Source organism: Haemorhous mexicanus, chromosome 1, assembly GCF_027477595.1.
Source record: "Haemorhous mexicanus isolate bHaeMex1 chromosome 1, bHaeMex1.pri, whole genome shotgun sequence".
Classification (NCBI taxonomy): Eukaryota; Metazoa; Chordata; class Aves; order Passeriformes; family Fringillidae; genus Haemorhous; species Haemorhous mexicanus.
In genome coordinates, this window is record NC_082341.1 from 15,362,453 (window position 1) to 15,377,236 (window position 14,784).

Sequence of the window (14,784 nt, forward strand, 5' to 3'; positions counted from 1 at the left end):
TTCAAACAAGTAGCCTGCACTGCAAAAAAAAAAAAAACCAAAAAAAACCTCAAAAAACCCCACTTTTATCACTGCTTGCTTATAGATTTGCTATATCCCCACCCATTGTCCTTTTTTCTGTCATTAAAAAATATAAAAAGAATGTGCCTGTGTAATTTGGGTTCTACTCTTGATAGTGTATTTGAAAGGAACAAAAACTAAGTAAAACTTAGTTAGAAAGGGTTTTACTTCACATGCAGTTTGATCATAGCTTACATATCAAATCCAGAACAGGGATTTGAAAAAAAAATAAAATAAAGAAGAATAGACTGAAAAGGACTAGCATAAAGAAAAAGAGGGATGCTCAGTGAAGTCACAGAAGTAATTTTTGCAGTCACCGGAAACTGAAGCTCCCAGCCTGTAGCACACATCACATCTAGAGGTGTACAAACCATGCTGACATTGCACACAAGTGTTCCAAGGAGTGCACACAAGCACAGGGTGTATGTGTGTGTCTGTGTCTGTGTTTGCACTGAGTGACTCTGCTCCAGGAGCTGCCCCACCACCAAAGGCAATTTCAACTGCACCAGTTTCAGAAACCCTAACAAAGCAACTCATCAAACACACTGCTGTATTTAATACAGGGATCATGTTCACTTGCTGCAACTGTCAGACTTGAGGGGGTAAAAATAATTGAGCAATAAAGATGGTCTCAGGCTTGAAGGCATTTGAGAAGTATTCAAGCCCCAGCAGCATGCACAGGGACTACAAGTGACTGGAAACATCTGAGCAAGTGATCTTCTGTTTATCAAAAGAGAAGCATTTCTTAGAGCAGCTCTCCAGAGGCCACACAAAAAAACCCAAAAACCTAGAACATCCTGCACATTTAAGACACAAAACCAATGACTGTTTTACAAGAGTTACAAGTTTCCCGCAGTAAGAATTTGTGGTTTCCTGTGCAAGGAAGAATGCCAATTCATACCAACATGTTCATGGAAAAAGTTTTTTCAGGGCTTCCTTAAGAAACAAACCTCTGTAACAGCAAGATTACTTGCTTTGTTTCAGAGGTGATTGGCTTGATTGTAAGTTCTCATATTGGTCTGTGCATAAGAAACATTCAATGAAGTAACATTCGTTTTATTGGCAGGGCACTGTCTTCATTTGTACATTACTCTAGGAGTCTCACAAGTCATCATAACTTTTGAAGGCAGTAATAAAGGTGCCCCATTTCTTTATTGCATTTGGAAAGATCTTTCTGAAGCTGAAGTTTAGCACAAAACCACTCTCATCCCCAGCTTCCTTATTTCACACACCTATATGGGCCTTTTGGGGTTTTGCTTTTTATGTCAGCAGCTCCTTGCTGGCAAACACCTCCTGGGAGTCCAGAAAAATCATGTTCAACCAAATATTGCTTTAAAGATTTCTTTTAAAGGCTACTAAGTCCTCTAAGAGTAGGTCAGATGAAACAAAATCACCGGTAACTTCTTTTTCCCAGCTCTCTATCTCTTACTGTAAGGCAGGTTGGGTTCCCAAACCAGGTCATGGAAATTTATATCTCACCTGGAATGTTTCATCTGCCTTCTCCCTGCTCACACAAATCCCTTGAAGTTATCTGTGGCTGCACCATCCCAGCAGGGTACACCACACAGTGCACTTCAGACATGAAGTTTATTACAGAAGTATAAGCTGAGCATAAGCTCTTCAACCACAAATTTAAAGAACCTGAAATGCATCCCTAGCAGTAGTTAGCTATGCCATAGTTTGCTTTTATTAACGTAAGCCCTAGAAAATTGTTTAACTGGGTTCAGTGCCACTTAAATTCAAAGTTAATTTTACTCAACACAATTTAGTTTCAAGCTGAAGAATTAAGCTTGCATTCCACACCCAGAATCCATATAAACAACTCGCTTTCATACACCAGGCCCTTCTTGCAGTAGGAAGCCACAATTACTTTGTTGCCAACCCACAAAAACAGTACAAAAATAGGCATTTGCATGCAAGTTGTCGAGTCAGGCATGCAACAAATATTATGGAGATGAGACAAACAAGTGTATTTCAGAAAAAAACAAATTCTTTGCCTGTCAACCATTGGCATTCTGCAGTACAGCAGGAAGGAAGAGGATGGGCCCAGGGGGAGCATCCAGGAGAGGTTTGGTGCAATCCCATGGTCAGGGTGTTTATAAGTTCTGGAGAGTCTTTACTCTCTGAGCTTTGCAAGGGTCAAGTTTTGTACAAACTCCTTTGAAGTAATATTTGTCACAGCATATACTTCAAACCACAAATGACAGAAGACTCTGACTGAAGTACTTAAAGCCTAAAGCCAAGAGCATGATCTAAACAGGAATACCTCAGCTAAGTGTTGTGGAGTGAGGTGGGAGAAGAAGCAGCAGTACTGGAGCTTTTCAGCAGTTTACAGCTAAATGCTGATTACAGATGAGAGCACAGCCTCACAAACAAGGCAAAGCATCCAGAACTCAAGCAGCTGTAACAGGCAACCCTAACAGCAGAGCCCAACGAAGCCAGATCCTTACTGACACACATTACCTGAGGAAATACATTGTTTTCTTTCTGTAATTTTGTTCTTTATTGCAACTTTTGCCCAAGCAACCTTCTTTCAAAGCCTTGAATCTTTTCAGCGATAGAGACAATCTTGGGTGGTCTCTAGGGAGCTGTGCACATGGCTGATAAGCTGCACATAGGGCAGAGACTTGAGCCCCACAGCCTGTGAGATAACAGGCACCCAAACTCACCAGTGTGCAGGACAACCCACACTAAGAGCTGCAATGACCACCCTGGAGAGAAATTACTTTAAGTGCCAAAGTTAAAGATCATAACTCTCAAAGCTTGCAGTTTAGTGAAGAAGCTGTATTAGAGCCACTGCTCTATTTCTGTCTTTAAATTGACACATACTATAATTTTTAGTCCCAGAGAGCAGTGGAAGAATCAGTACAGTGAGGCAGGGACAACAGCACTGAGCAAAGGAAATCATTAACAACAGCAAAAGGAAACAAAGGTGGAAGGGATTAATTCAAGTTACATTTTCAGAACAGCAATTTTTCTGCTGCTAGAAGTGCTGCTCTCTTGTGCAATCAACAAGGTCTCCTCCTTCATTAAGCCTTAGAGTTTTCAGCTTTCCTGGAGTTAAAAGGTATTACATAGACAGACATGTCTTTAAATTGGCTAGGAAGCCAATTTAAGTTTAGAGGAAACTTTAAAATAAATATTTTCCCCTGTAGAGGATGGAGCAAATTTAAGCCAAGTTAAAAACACTGGCAGAACCTTTCACTTGAAAGAAAGAAAGAAAAACACCTAACAAAAAGCTTTCTCAAATGCTTTATTTTTATGCCTTCCCAAAACATTCACCAACTTCATTAAAACCAGTCTCGGGAGGTGGGTGAGACTGTAATCCCTTCCTTTTCCCCCTCTATTATTTTAAACATGCTTAGCCAATTTAAGGCCATTTAAAAACTTTTCACTTCATTTCCCACCACGTTCTGAAAGAAATATTTCTTTCTCCTAAAGCCTTCAATAATTGAACACTAATCACTAATCAGATACTGTCTTCCACTTCTGTTCAACTGAGGACAGACCAACGCTTCCTTACTTTACTTCTCAAAATCCACTTCTCCCAATCTCCTCTATGTCCATTCCCTAAACTCATTCCAAAGGGGTTTATGAATTAATCAGCAGCACTTAAAAAAGTTAAAACATTGAGATGCTCTCCCTAACTTTCTGTGTGACAGAAGCTCCATCTCCATTCCCTACCCCTCTCCTCCTGCCCTCAGTATCACACTCAATTGTCTCCTTCTATTTTTGAAGTGTGGTCAATCTGCTGTTCTGAAAGAGAAACTCTCTTTTCTAAAGAACTGTTCCTACATGTAGTTATTAAATCCAGAACTCACGTTCATTTCTACATTTTCTGTGTTAGCTGGACATTTTAATCTAGTATTTATCACTCTGCTCAGCTAACATAACTATGTATCTAATATGATCACTTCAAACTCTAAGCCTGTATTTCTGCTATGATTTCAGACAAATAAAGATTTAATGCTCCAACACTGACTTTGAAAAATTAACTTTCCAGAGGACAAGTGCAAGCATCTAGCCAAATAGTGTTCCAACTTCTTTTAAGACACTTCCATTAGAATGGAAAAGTTCAAAGTCTGAGCTATTTGGAGATACGAAAAACAGATCCTGAAACATGCCACCTTAAATCAAGAGACTCTTTGTATGGTTTTGCTTTTGTTTTCACAGGTCAAGGCTCTATCATGAAGCCAGAGTCATCCTTGCATAATTTAGGTAGTGTTGATGTTTAACATGAACATGAAAGCTACAACCAGCAAGGATAGAGCAGGCCTGGTGACAGGGTGGGGAAAAAAAGAGGTAGAAAAAAAGAAATGTATTTACAGTCACCTGGAAATTTCCTCTCTGAATAATAGGGTATTCAGGCCAGTTACAATGGGTAACTTGCACCCTGGGGCAGAGCCAGTCGTGCAATCTTTTCTGCAATCAGGAGCAAGAATGCACAAGTCATTCCCTTCCAGTCTCCTTCACCATGAAACAAATAGCAAAACCATGAAAAAACAAATTTACATTTTTCAAATACAAACTTCATTTAAAAATATTTCAGGTGAATACCTGATTTATCCCCTTGTATGGGAGTAAGGAATATGGATCAATGGCATCATCTCAAGCCTCTGAAAACTTTGCTTTATCACTATCTTTAGCAGTCTCTTGCAGCAACCAAGGATACACTCCTCCTCACCCCAAGTTTCAAACTGACAAAACAGGTTAAGTGGTTAGAATGGTAACTTTAGTCAAGAACAGAATTATCTCCTTTTTCCAAAGGAGCTAGAATTTACTCTGACTTTCAACTTCTGTATCTCCAGGCAGATAGCTATGGATTCAAAGCTGCAGGAAAGAGGAGTTCAGTCAACAAAACATTTTCCAGACATTTCCTATCACGTTAATGGCAGGGAGAGCAGGCTGGAAAAGGCAGGTCTCAGCCTGTGGCTCCTCACCTGGACTCAGCTCTCACTGAGTTCAGATACAAGATATTGCAGAGCCCCTCTTCCTTCCTTGACATCCAGGCTGAGCAGTGCTGCCACTGAAACAAAAGTTCCCAGATTCAGTAAACAAAAGGGTTGGCTGACAAGAGAGCACAGGATGCCTTGTGCAACTGAACACTGTTCAGAGAAGTTGTTAAACAAATGAGCTGCTGACATGGCTTTAAGGCACACCTTTTTGTAACCCAGTTCTTTCGGATTAGTTACTGCTACAATCTGTGGCTGCATATGTAAACACAATTGGGTTTCGTATTTGTTTCAAATCTACAAAACAAAGATTTTTATGCAATCTATTCAACTAGTGACAAAGAAAGCTTCTAACAACTTCGATGTGGGAAGAGTAGCCTGCTTTTGTTTTAAATCCATTCGAAGCAGGAGAGGGGCTCGCAGCATCTAACATTTAACAAGTCAATTTTATCTCCACTAATACTTAACACCAGAGAGACAAATGCAGCTACAGTTGCCTGTATTAAGCAGCTGGCAAGCTCGGAGATGGAAAAGTTGCAGAACAGCTGGGGAATGCGAGACCCTTTTGAACAGGCTGCTATATGATCCAAAATAATGGTACATGTTTACACACAACACAATGGCAGCAACAGCCAAATGCAGGTCTGGTGAATGGTCTACAGCTGCTCCTTCCCTCAGACAAGCACAGCAAGCAGATAAAAAGGAGTTCATATTCACAAAATATGGCTTTCATCTTAAAAGGCAGCGATCTGAGCTCCAAAATAGACAGCTGACCCTCCAACTGGACCAAACTGTACAAGATTCTGTATTAGAAGTTGCCCTCTAAAATAAGTTGCCCTCTGGATTAGGGTCACAGGCTCTCCAAGCTGCTGCTACTTTACCACCAACAGTTTCCAACCATGTGTTACTCAGACTAACAGGTTGCCATCTAACCTACAAAAAAACTTCTCTTGTGACAGTATTTTCCAGCTAGAGTTAGGAAGACAGCCATTTACAAACTCTTAACATGGACTACACAGAAGTCAGCTTTCCACTTCAGAGGAAGACGCTGAGTATGCCAGAAAGGAGGGTTTGAATAAACACGAGATTTACATCTATTTATATCTTTTTTACACTGGTGTTGCACATCGTTGTAAAAGTGAGTTGGCACCTGAAGACAGCAGATCCCACTGCTCACCAAGACAGAGGGGTGGCCCTTATTTCCTGCCTACTTATGCAATGACTGATAGCATGTTGCAAGGAGCACCCGCTTGTTTCACAATTGCCATCTGAAGATGAAATTATTTTGTACGTGACCTTGTACAAAAATTGCATCACCTTATTTCAAGTGATCTTCCCAGTTTTCAAGCCTCAGAAGCACAGTATCAGTGGTACCATCTGTCTTGCTCAAGACAAACCATGATTAATTAGTGCTAAGGAACTGGCTTAATTAATATAATTAATGAATAAATATAATTAATATAATTAATTTATATTGTAACCATATCAGGCCTAATTATGACAGGCACCAAAACAGAGTTAGTAATGGAATGCTTTGACTCAGTGTAACTTGATTAAAACTATTGTAACTCAAAATAAATAGTTTTTGACTGAGAGAAGACAGCATTGAAAAACCTCCACTTCTACCTCTTCTGCCCATGGCCATTGAAGCTACAACCCCAGTTAGGAGCTACTCAGAGTAGGATGGTTAAAACTGGTCAAAGACAGCTGTGATGGCAACAATAACAAATGCAGACACAATTTTTAACTTCCTCTGCTTTTAGAAAGAAAAATGCCACTAACAGCCATCATAGAAAGCAGGATTTGGAAATATGGGTTGTAAGACTACCTCATAACTAATGGGACTCTGCTAATGGCAAACATATCTCTCAGCACACTTAAGCAACAAAATGCCACATCTGTACACTTCAATTTCAGACTTCAGATAAAGAAGTCTTTCTAGTGAAATTGATTTGTGAATTAAGCCACACTTATAAGGAAATTCCCCATATTAATAAAGAAGGAAAACAGGTTGAGCCTTGAATCATACTCACAGAAAAGATGGTTCCTGTACCAAAACAGTACTATGGAGGTGCCCCTCCTGCAGTCAAAGAAGTGACAGGCACACTACCTTCAAATCCTACCATCTGCAAAGGTAAGAGCACAGATTTGCTTTTCCTGCTGCACTGACAGTGCATGGATACAAGTGCCATGCTGTGGCACTGGGTGCAATGGTTTGTATTCCCAAGGGACCTCAGTGAGCTCCAGAGCCCCATTTGCACCAGGGGTTTTTTCTCCAGGGTTTGGAACCTCTCCTGCAACCCAGATGTACTCAGTTTTGAGCACATCCCACTGCTCCAGTGCCTCTAGAATCTTGTTCTCATAATAAAAAATTAAGAGTGGTTGCTTAAAACATTGCAGGATGTTGGATGAGTTATAACATCAGCGAAGCTGGGCACAGTTCAGCAAACAGATGATGTTTAACTGCTACAGGTAATGCACTGACAGCCCACCTGAGCAAGAGATATGGGAGTGACCTAGACCATCCATAAGATCACTGAACCTCTCCCAAACTACTCTGTACTTATCGTATTGGATCACTCTTTCAATCAAGCTCACAATAATAACCAAAAAATCAAACCCAAATTTTAAAACCCACAAAAGAACCAAAGAACTCCAGTTTCTTATCAACTAGTGTTCACTGAATGAATTACTGCTTTAAAGGAGAAGATATTTCTCTTAAAACTCCAATACTGTACTTAGCAGGTACAGACACAATAAGTACACTTAGAAATCATTCTTTGATTCCACTCTCTTCCTTTGTAGCCAAATCATACACTGTAACTTATTATTAATTAAAAGAATGAAAATTTTTGTGTGTGTGAATGGGTGTAAGTTTCTGTATTTCTGAGAATCTTTTTTTAACATGCATTTCAACCATGGATATAAACTTGGGTATTTCACAATTAATTACCTCTGGTATTGGCCAGAGAGGAACTAAGAAAACAAATATTCTAATAGTTTATTCCTGGTTTTACTATAACTGCCCACAGAGGTTGTTTTAGAAATTGTTGGGAGGTACATCTACACCAAAGTGTGCTTGCCATAACAAAGATTTCCTTCCATGTAGATCTCCTGACAGCCATGTCCCAACAGGCTCCAGATCGTTCATGCACATACCACGTATTGTTCAAAGCAGACTTGCTTTAAGCAAGAATAAATACCTGTTCAGTTTGAACTGTCCCAGTGCCAGGATAAACTACACTAAACTAGTTCAGATGATTATCCTGCTGGGCACCAATGGCCTTTGAAACTCCCAGAACCCCAGAATCTGCTGCTTCTGGGAATTATGCCAGGAGCTGTGGGATAGCTCTCCACAGAGGACATTACAAATTAAATATTTTAGAAGTGTGCCTGTGTTTACATGGAGCAAGGCTGCAGTTCAGCACATGAGTCAGCATGGTTTGCATCCACTCAGAACTGAGCAGTGCAGTTGGGAACCATAAATTTTCTAGCGAAACAAAGGGTGTGAAATGATTCCCCCAGGGGAATACAGTCAGGCCACACCTAGCAAGAGCTAACACTCACCTGAAGACAGGAATTTTGTTAAGAGCTTTGCTGTGAAAAAACCCATGACTTTCCTCTGGTGACTGCAGAAGTTTCTACACAGGACGGACACTTTGGTCCTGCCTGTATCAGAGAGGTTTGTAACGATACCATGGCCAGAAAAACTCACAGGCATGCACATCCATGCCAGGATCCAGGTAATGCTTAAGGCATTACAATGAACTACTTTAAAGCGAGAGCTGAAGCATATTTCCTATCAGGATAGCAAATCAAAATTTTAACTGCATCTCACTTGACACAGTAACATGTAACAAAGCCTCCACACAGATAAACAAAGCAGAACTGAAACTGAGCAAACTACTCTAAAGCATCTCACCATGCCATTACCTACAGCCAGATGCATTTAAGGACCCGACCAAAACCCTTTTATTGCAGCCTCAGGGGGCAGGGAGAAGAGAGTGACATCTCAAGCCTCTCACTGTCCCACCAGGGAAGAACATCTCTTGGCAGGGACAGCTGTCAAGCCTGTGCTTGAGGAGCGGGGCACATTACCACTATTCCTTCCCAGTCTCCAGAACAAGCACTTCTATCTCATGAAGGCTCCAAAAGGACTGTAAAGCAACCAGGACTGAAAACTCAGGCTGGACCTCTGCCACTGCTGGTTACACAGAGCCAGCAGACAGCCCTCAGCTTGAGCTGCACTTCCAGGTGTGGGGCAACAACACCTCAGTGTAGTAACACTGCACACAGTTCTGTTGTCATAAACCTCTTTAGCCACGTGCATTAGTCAAGAGTGGTTTCAGTTTTCCGGTGGCTGTTGTTTTCACTTTGAACAGATGAGATTAAGATATTACAGGCTGAGAACATTCTTCAGTATGATACAGTCTGGTTTACTCTTCCAGAAACACATTTGCCCATTATAAAAATAACCAGACTTGTTCAGAACATATTCCATATCAGAAGGACTGCTTCACAGCTAGAAGAAGTAGGTACCAACCAGGACAAGAGATCCTAGCTCAGATAGCATCTCATGTCTTTCAGTATCTGAGCTAGGATCAGTCTATGATGACACTTAAAACCGTCAAAGATACAATATCAAAACTAAATGAGTAATGTTCACTTCCTATTTTCATTCCCAGGCTTCATGCTGCTGCCCCCTGCCAAGTAATAAACTTGAGTACACTCAGCCTCCAAAAGACTACTTAAGTCTCTCTTTAAAAAGAGTCATAATCCATGATCATGATCCACCAGACTGCAAGAAGTGTTATTAGTAGAATGGATGCAAAGGTGTAATTAAGTAGTCAGCTCTGCAGCACTGGGTATCCATGCTCTATGTAAAACCCTACAAGCACTGCACTGATAACCATCGGCATACCCTACTCATTCTTCTCCTATTAATCACAATATCACATTGTTCCCCCCTCCTTTCTAAACGTCATATTGTTTTCTGGAGTTTGGACAAGTCGGGGCAAGCCAAAACCCCACTGCTGAGCCATTTAAGATGAGTACTCAGTCTCTCCAAACCAGCTCGGGGGCTCTGTGCCGAAGCGGCTCCGTGCACCACTCAACAAGCGCCCTGTTGATTCTGTCCGCCTTTCCCGGTTTTCTACTGAGCTGCAACGAGCCAGCATCATGAAGTCCCTCTTTCTCTACATCACACGTGCGCGCTGCTGCCGCCGCAGATGCCTTTCCTTTTCCAGCTGAAAGAAGAGACAAAACTCCTCCAAACATTTCTCAGCCCCGCTGAGAAGCGGCCCCGCGCCTCGGGCGGCCCCGGGAGCGGCCCCTGCGCCGCGCCCCCCGCTCGCTGCCCCCGCGGGCCGGGCCGTCCCCGCAGAGCCCCGCGCCGCCGGTGGCCCGGCTGCAGCCCGGCCCCGGAGCAGGTGCGGAGAGTGCGGGGCGAGCCCCGCATCCTCACGGGCTGCCGCGCCGGGAGAGCCCCGAGCCGGAGTGACAGCGCGGCACCGGCGGGAGCAGCGGGCGAGTTTCGCGCGGCGCCTCCGCCGCCAAAGGCGCTGCCCGGGCGCGCGGGGAGCCCGCGGCGCCTCCGCCACGGCGACAGCGGCCGTGCCCGGGGACAGCGGCCGTGCCCGGGGACAGCGGCCGTGCCCGGGGACAGCGGCCGTGCCCGGGGACAGCGGCCGTGCGGGCTCCCCGCCCGCGGAGAGCGGGGCGACAGCGCGGCTGCCGCCACTCACCTCGCACCCGGCGGCTCGGGGCAGCCGCTGCCTCCGGCGGCCTCGTCAGTCAGTCCGTCCGTCCGCCCGTGCCTCCGGCCGGTCGGCGGGGCGGGGCGGGGCGGGGGGAGCGGCGCGGCCGCGGGGGGCGGGGGGCGGCACCTCCTGCCGGCGGGCGGGGCCGGGCGGGGCGGGCCCGGGGCTCGGCGCCCCCCGGAGCGGGCGGAGCGGCGGGGCCGTGCGGAGCTCCCGGCCCCGCGCCGCACGGACCGGACCTGACCGGACCGAACGCGCTCCCGCTCCCGCTCCCGCTCCGAGCCTTAAAGGAGCCGCGCCCGGCGCGGAGGAGAGCGGCGTTTTTTGGTCCCATTCAGGGAGCGTAGCCAATAGAATCTTTAATTGTTCAAAGGAGAGCAGGCCCAGCGAGAGAGCTCCGGTGCAGCGAAGGGCTGGGAGGGCTGGGCGCCGTCACTCGCGCACACGGTTAGGGGTAGCTCCTGCATTAGCAGCGTTTCTGGACAGCGTTTTTCTGTAGTGTACATTCAGAGACACACGACTGTTCTCTTTATTAACTTGCACGACCTCTCCAGGCTGTCTCAACCTGATGGAAGAGTTTGCTCCTGCTGGGATGCAGCAGATCCTGGAAGACCTTGGGGAGAAGGCTGTCTAAAGGAGCAGTTCGATAAATGTCCTGCTCCTTCCCTACTACTGGGGCCACATGAGGTAGAAGTTGGAAAGTCATCACTGCATTTTATTTAAAGGGTGACACTTTTTCCCCTCGGATGTATTTATTTAAAATCAAGGCATCATTAGGAAGGTGGAGGAAATAGCACCTTACGGACTTCACCTCTGATGCAGCAAAGGTGTTTGTCCACACAGTAAAAGGAAAACATGGCATTGAAACTGACTAATATTAAACATCCCAGAGGGCAGAATCTTTTTATCTTCCTTTCACTTCAGTCTTTTATTTTAATCAAATATTTTGTAAGCGAATTACATGGATAATTCCAGACCTGCTTGATCAAGACTTACAAAGCAACCTGTAACCCAATCAACAACACAGAGAGAATAATCAAAAATCCAAAAATCGTTTGAAGAATGTGTTAAACCTCAGGTACAGGATGCCCAGAACCAAACACAATAACATGCTTCTGTTTCATTGAGCTGCAGAGAAGAGCTATCTTCTCTATATCTGTGTGAAGTCTGTGCAGAGAAGCAGGAGAAAATCTTAAGGTGTGGAAACGTGCTGAGATGAGGCAAACCCAAAAAATTTCCAATCAACACTCAACAAGTATTTTACAAGGCACGCTACAAAATTTCTCTGCAGCACCACAGCAGATTTGTGCCTTAGATGAATTCAGAATGAATATTGAGGGCTTAGCTTGAAACATCACTGGGCTTTATGGCTTTGTGGCAGGGAGAATTTTCTTAATTGCAGGATAATGATGTGGTGTGGGCACATGCCTTTTGCCAAGTGGTTATGAATTACTTTGTGCAGATACATGAAACCCACATCAAATAGAAAGCGCAGACGTGTCCTTCCCGTCTGAAGGAGAGAAGGAAGAAAACTACTGTGAAAAGGTGGTCAAACATAAATCATAGCAAGGTTTAAAGCCATGGATTAAACTGACCTTGAAAATACGGTTTATCCTGCTCCCTTTCAAGAAAAATGTCCTGTTGTTCAACACCCCTATTTGAAACTATCAAAGGCTTATCTTTCCTTATTAAAAAAAAAAAAAAAAAAAAAAAAAAAAAAAAAAAAAAGAGGCAGCACCATATCACTAGAATTGTCAAGGTGTAGAGATGGAATTCTGATTCTGAAAAAAATGCCCTTTAACACAGGCCTGAGAGAGTTGTCTGAGGGGACAAAAAAGTAATTGGAATGTTAAATTTGCTTTTCCTGTAGATGGCATGAGGCCATTCTTACTTGTTTTCAAATATCAGAATGGTTTCTTGATGGAACTTTTGTAACTGAAAACCTGCAACCCATTTAACCAGAACTCTGTTTTCACCCGAGCTCAGAGCTGATTTGTATGTCTGCATTTAGCTTTAGGCACAGTCCCTGCCATCTTCTGCCAGAGACTTTTCTCCTGCAATCTTAATCCATGATCCAGATACATGATTATTTCAAATTTACATTTCAAAAGGAGTAAAAGATTGATTTTAATTCCAAGGGAGAAAAGGGAATCACAATGATGTTGTCGAATCTTTTGTTCCCAGAAGAATCAGCAAAAAATTAACAGTATTGAAGAACTATAATTTGGGTCAGACTAACCATCTTAATCCATGTCTGCTATTTTCTACTCTTTTTTAATGTGTTAGACATAAGCATGTTTGATTTATGACAAGAGTCAAAAACATCTGTACTTTGGGGCACAAGCAAATACTTTTTTGAACAATGGGCTCCCTGGGGAGGGATATAGAAAAGAAATGACATTTTTTTGCAAATAATTCAGTGTTTTCCACTCCATAAAGTATTTTGCTTTGTTTTGAAAAGTGTTCTGCAGAAGACACAATGATTCAATCCATTATAAAGGAGTCCAGCAACTTTCACCGTTGTGTGCCTGTGTGCCTGTGAGCCAGGGTAGCACTGGGGAAATGTTGATACCATTTGCTGGCCTTGGAGTGACCCACGTGAAAAGAATTGGTCATCTTGGTCCCACTGGCAGCATACAAGCATTCACATCTTAAAAACATTTGGAACTAGTTGGCAGCCTGAGGCCTTGTCTGTATGGAGGATTAGTTCTGATTTCAGGAATTATTTTAGCTTCTGGTAAAAACCTACTGTAGATCAAGTGGTGCAAATTGTGATCTGTGCTGCCATCTGCATCAATGAATGCTGATGTGGGGATTAATTCTAATTGCAGATGAGGTTGAAGGAGAGGAACCGTGTTCTGAATAGTTACATATTCTGAATCAACTCTCATGATGTGCTTCAGTAGTTTATTTGACGTTTTTCAGGAAAAAAGTGTCAAAAATATCAGAAGATCAATATCTGTACCATTTCAGTTCAAGCCTGCAGTGGCCAGAGATTCAGTTCTGTAACCAGATGCTGTGCTCTATGTGCATTGACATGATTAGAAACAAGCTTGAAAGTAACATTTAAAGTCATTTAAACTTCTCAGACCTCAGTAAGCCAGGTCTGAGAATGAATGCTGTGCCCTCTCCTTTTAAACCATGATCTTGAATCCAGACATCTCTGCACTTGAGGGCCTTTCTTGCCAAGCCTTGGAGCTGACCTCTGTGGCTGAGCACAGTCGACACTCTGTGACAAAGATGTGCCTCACTGTAGAGCCCAGAGTAAACTCCTAATGTCAACAAAGAGGCCAGAGCAGAGAGATAGAAATGATGTCTGCTCCTGTGAAGTTCTCACATCTAGAGAAAGCAAAAAAAAAATTAAAAAGTAACAATCCACATTTCAGCTGCTTCTCTAAATGAACATATTCAACAGTGTGGCAGCCTAGTAGCTTTCTGTTCCTGTGGTAAAACTATGCCAAACTACAGTAAGAAAGCCTAGGGTCTTTTAAAATAAGGTGTGAAAAACTCTGTAGCAAGTGTAGAATTTTAGAAAAGAGCCAAAGCCTCTGTCCACCCTCAGAAGAGCAAAATGACAGAGCTCTGGCAACCGTAGCAGCCACCCCGATTTATTTACGAGTTCCTGGAGCTGGTCCAGTGTAATTATGGGCCTGAACTCCAGATCAGATTCACTTGACATTTGAGAAAGTCTGTGGAAAAGCAGTAATAATAAACTGATAATAACCATTCATCTCATAAGCAACAAAAAATAAAGAGAAGAGAGAGGGCAGGTGGGGAAGGGGGGTTGGCAACATAATCCCCAAAAAATCTCCTGTTTGTCAGGAGATACTTTCGGTACAAACTCCTATGTATTTTCCAAAAGGAGCTGTGGAGAATGTTGGAGTAAGTCCTGCCTTATGTCTGTGCTATTGCAATTATTGCACTGGAAAAAAATGAAAATAGGGGGTGCAAAGGAAGTTGGGATAAGTTAGGACAGCAGTTTCTACAGGTGGAGTACATATTTTGTGGCCCAC

General features: G+C 43.3%; 1 protein-coding gene across 3 annotated transcripts in view; it reads right to left on the bottom strand.

Annotated features, from left to right (window-relative positions):
- Window positions 1-10,856, bottom strand: part of SVIL (supervillin) — a 134,168-nt gene extending 123,312 nt beyond the window's left edge. For all 3 annotated transcript variants that reach the window (XM_059840792.1, XM_059840810.1, XM_059840779.1), the window contains exon 1: window positions 10,757-10,856. The gene's annotated coding sequence lies outside the window, so the exon portion shown is untranslated. The remainder of the gene's footprint in view (window positions 1-10,756) is intronic.
- Between the last annotated feature and the right edge of the window lie 3,928 nt (window positions 10,857-14,784).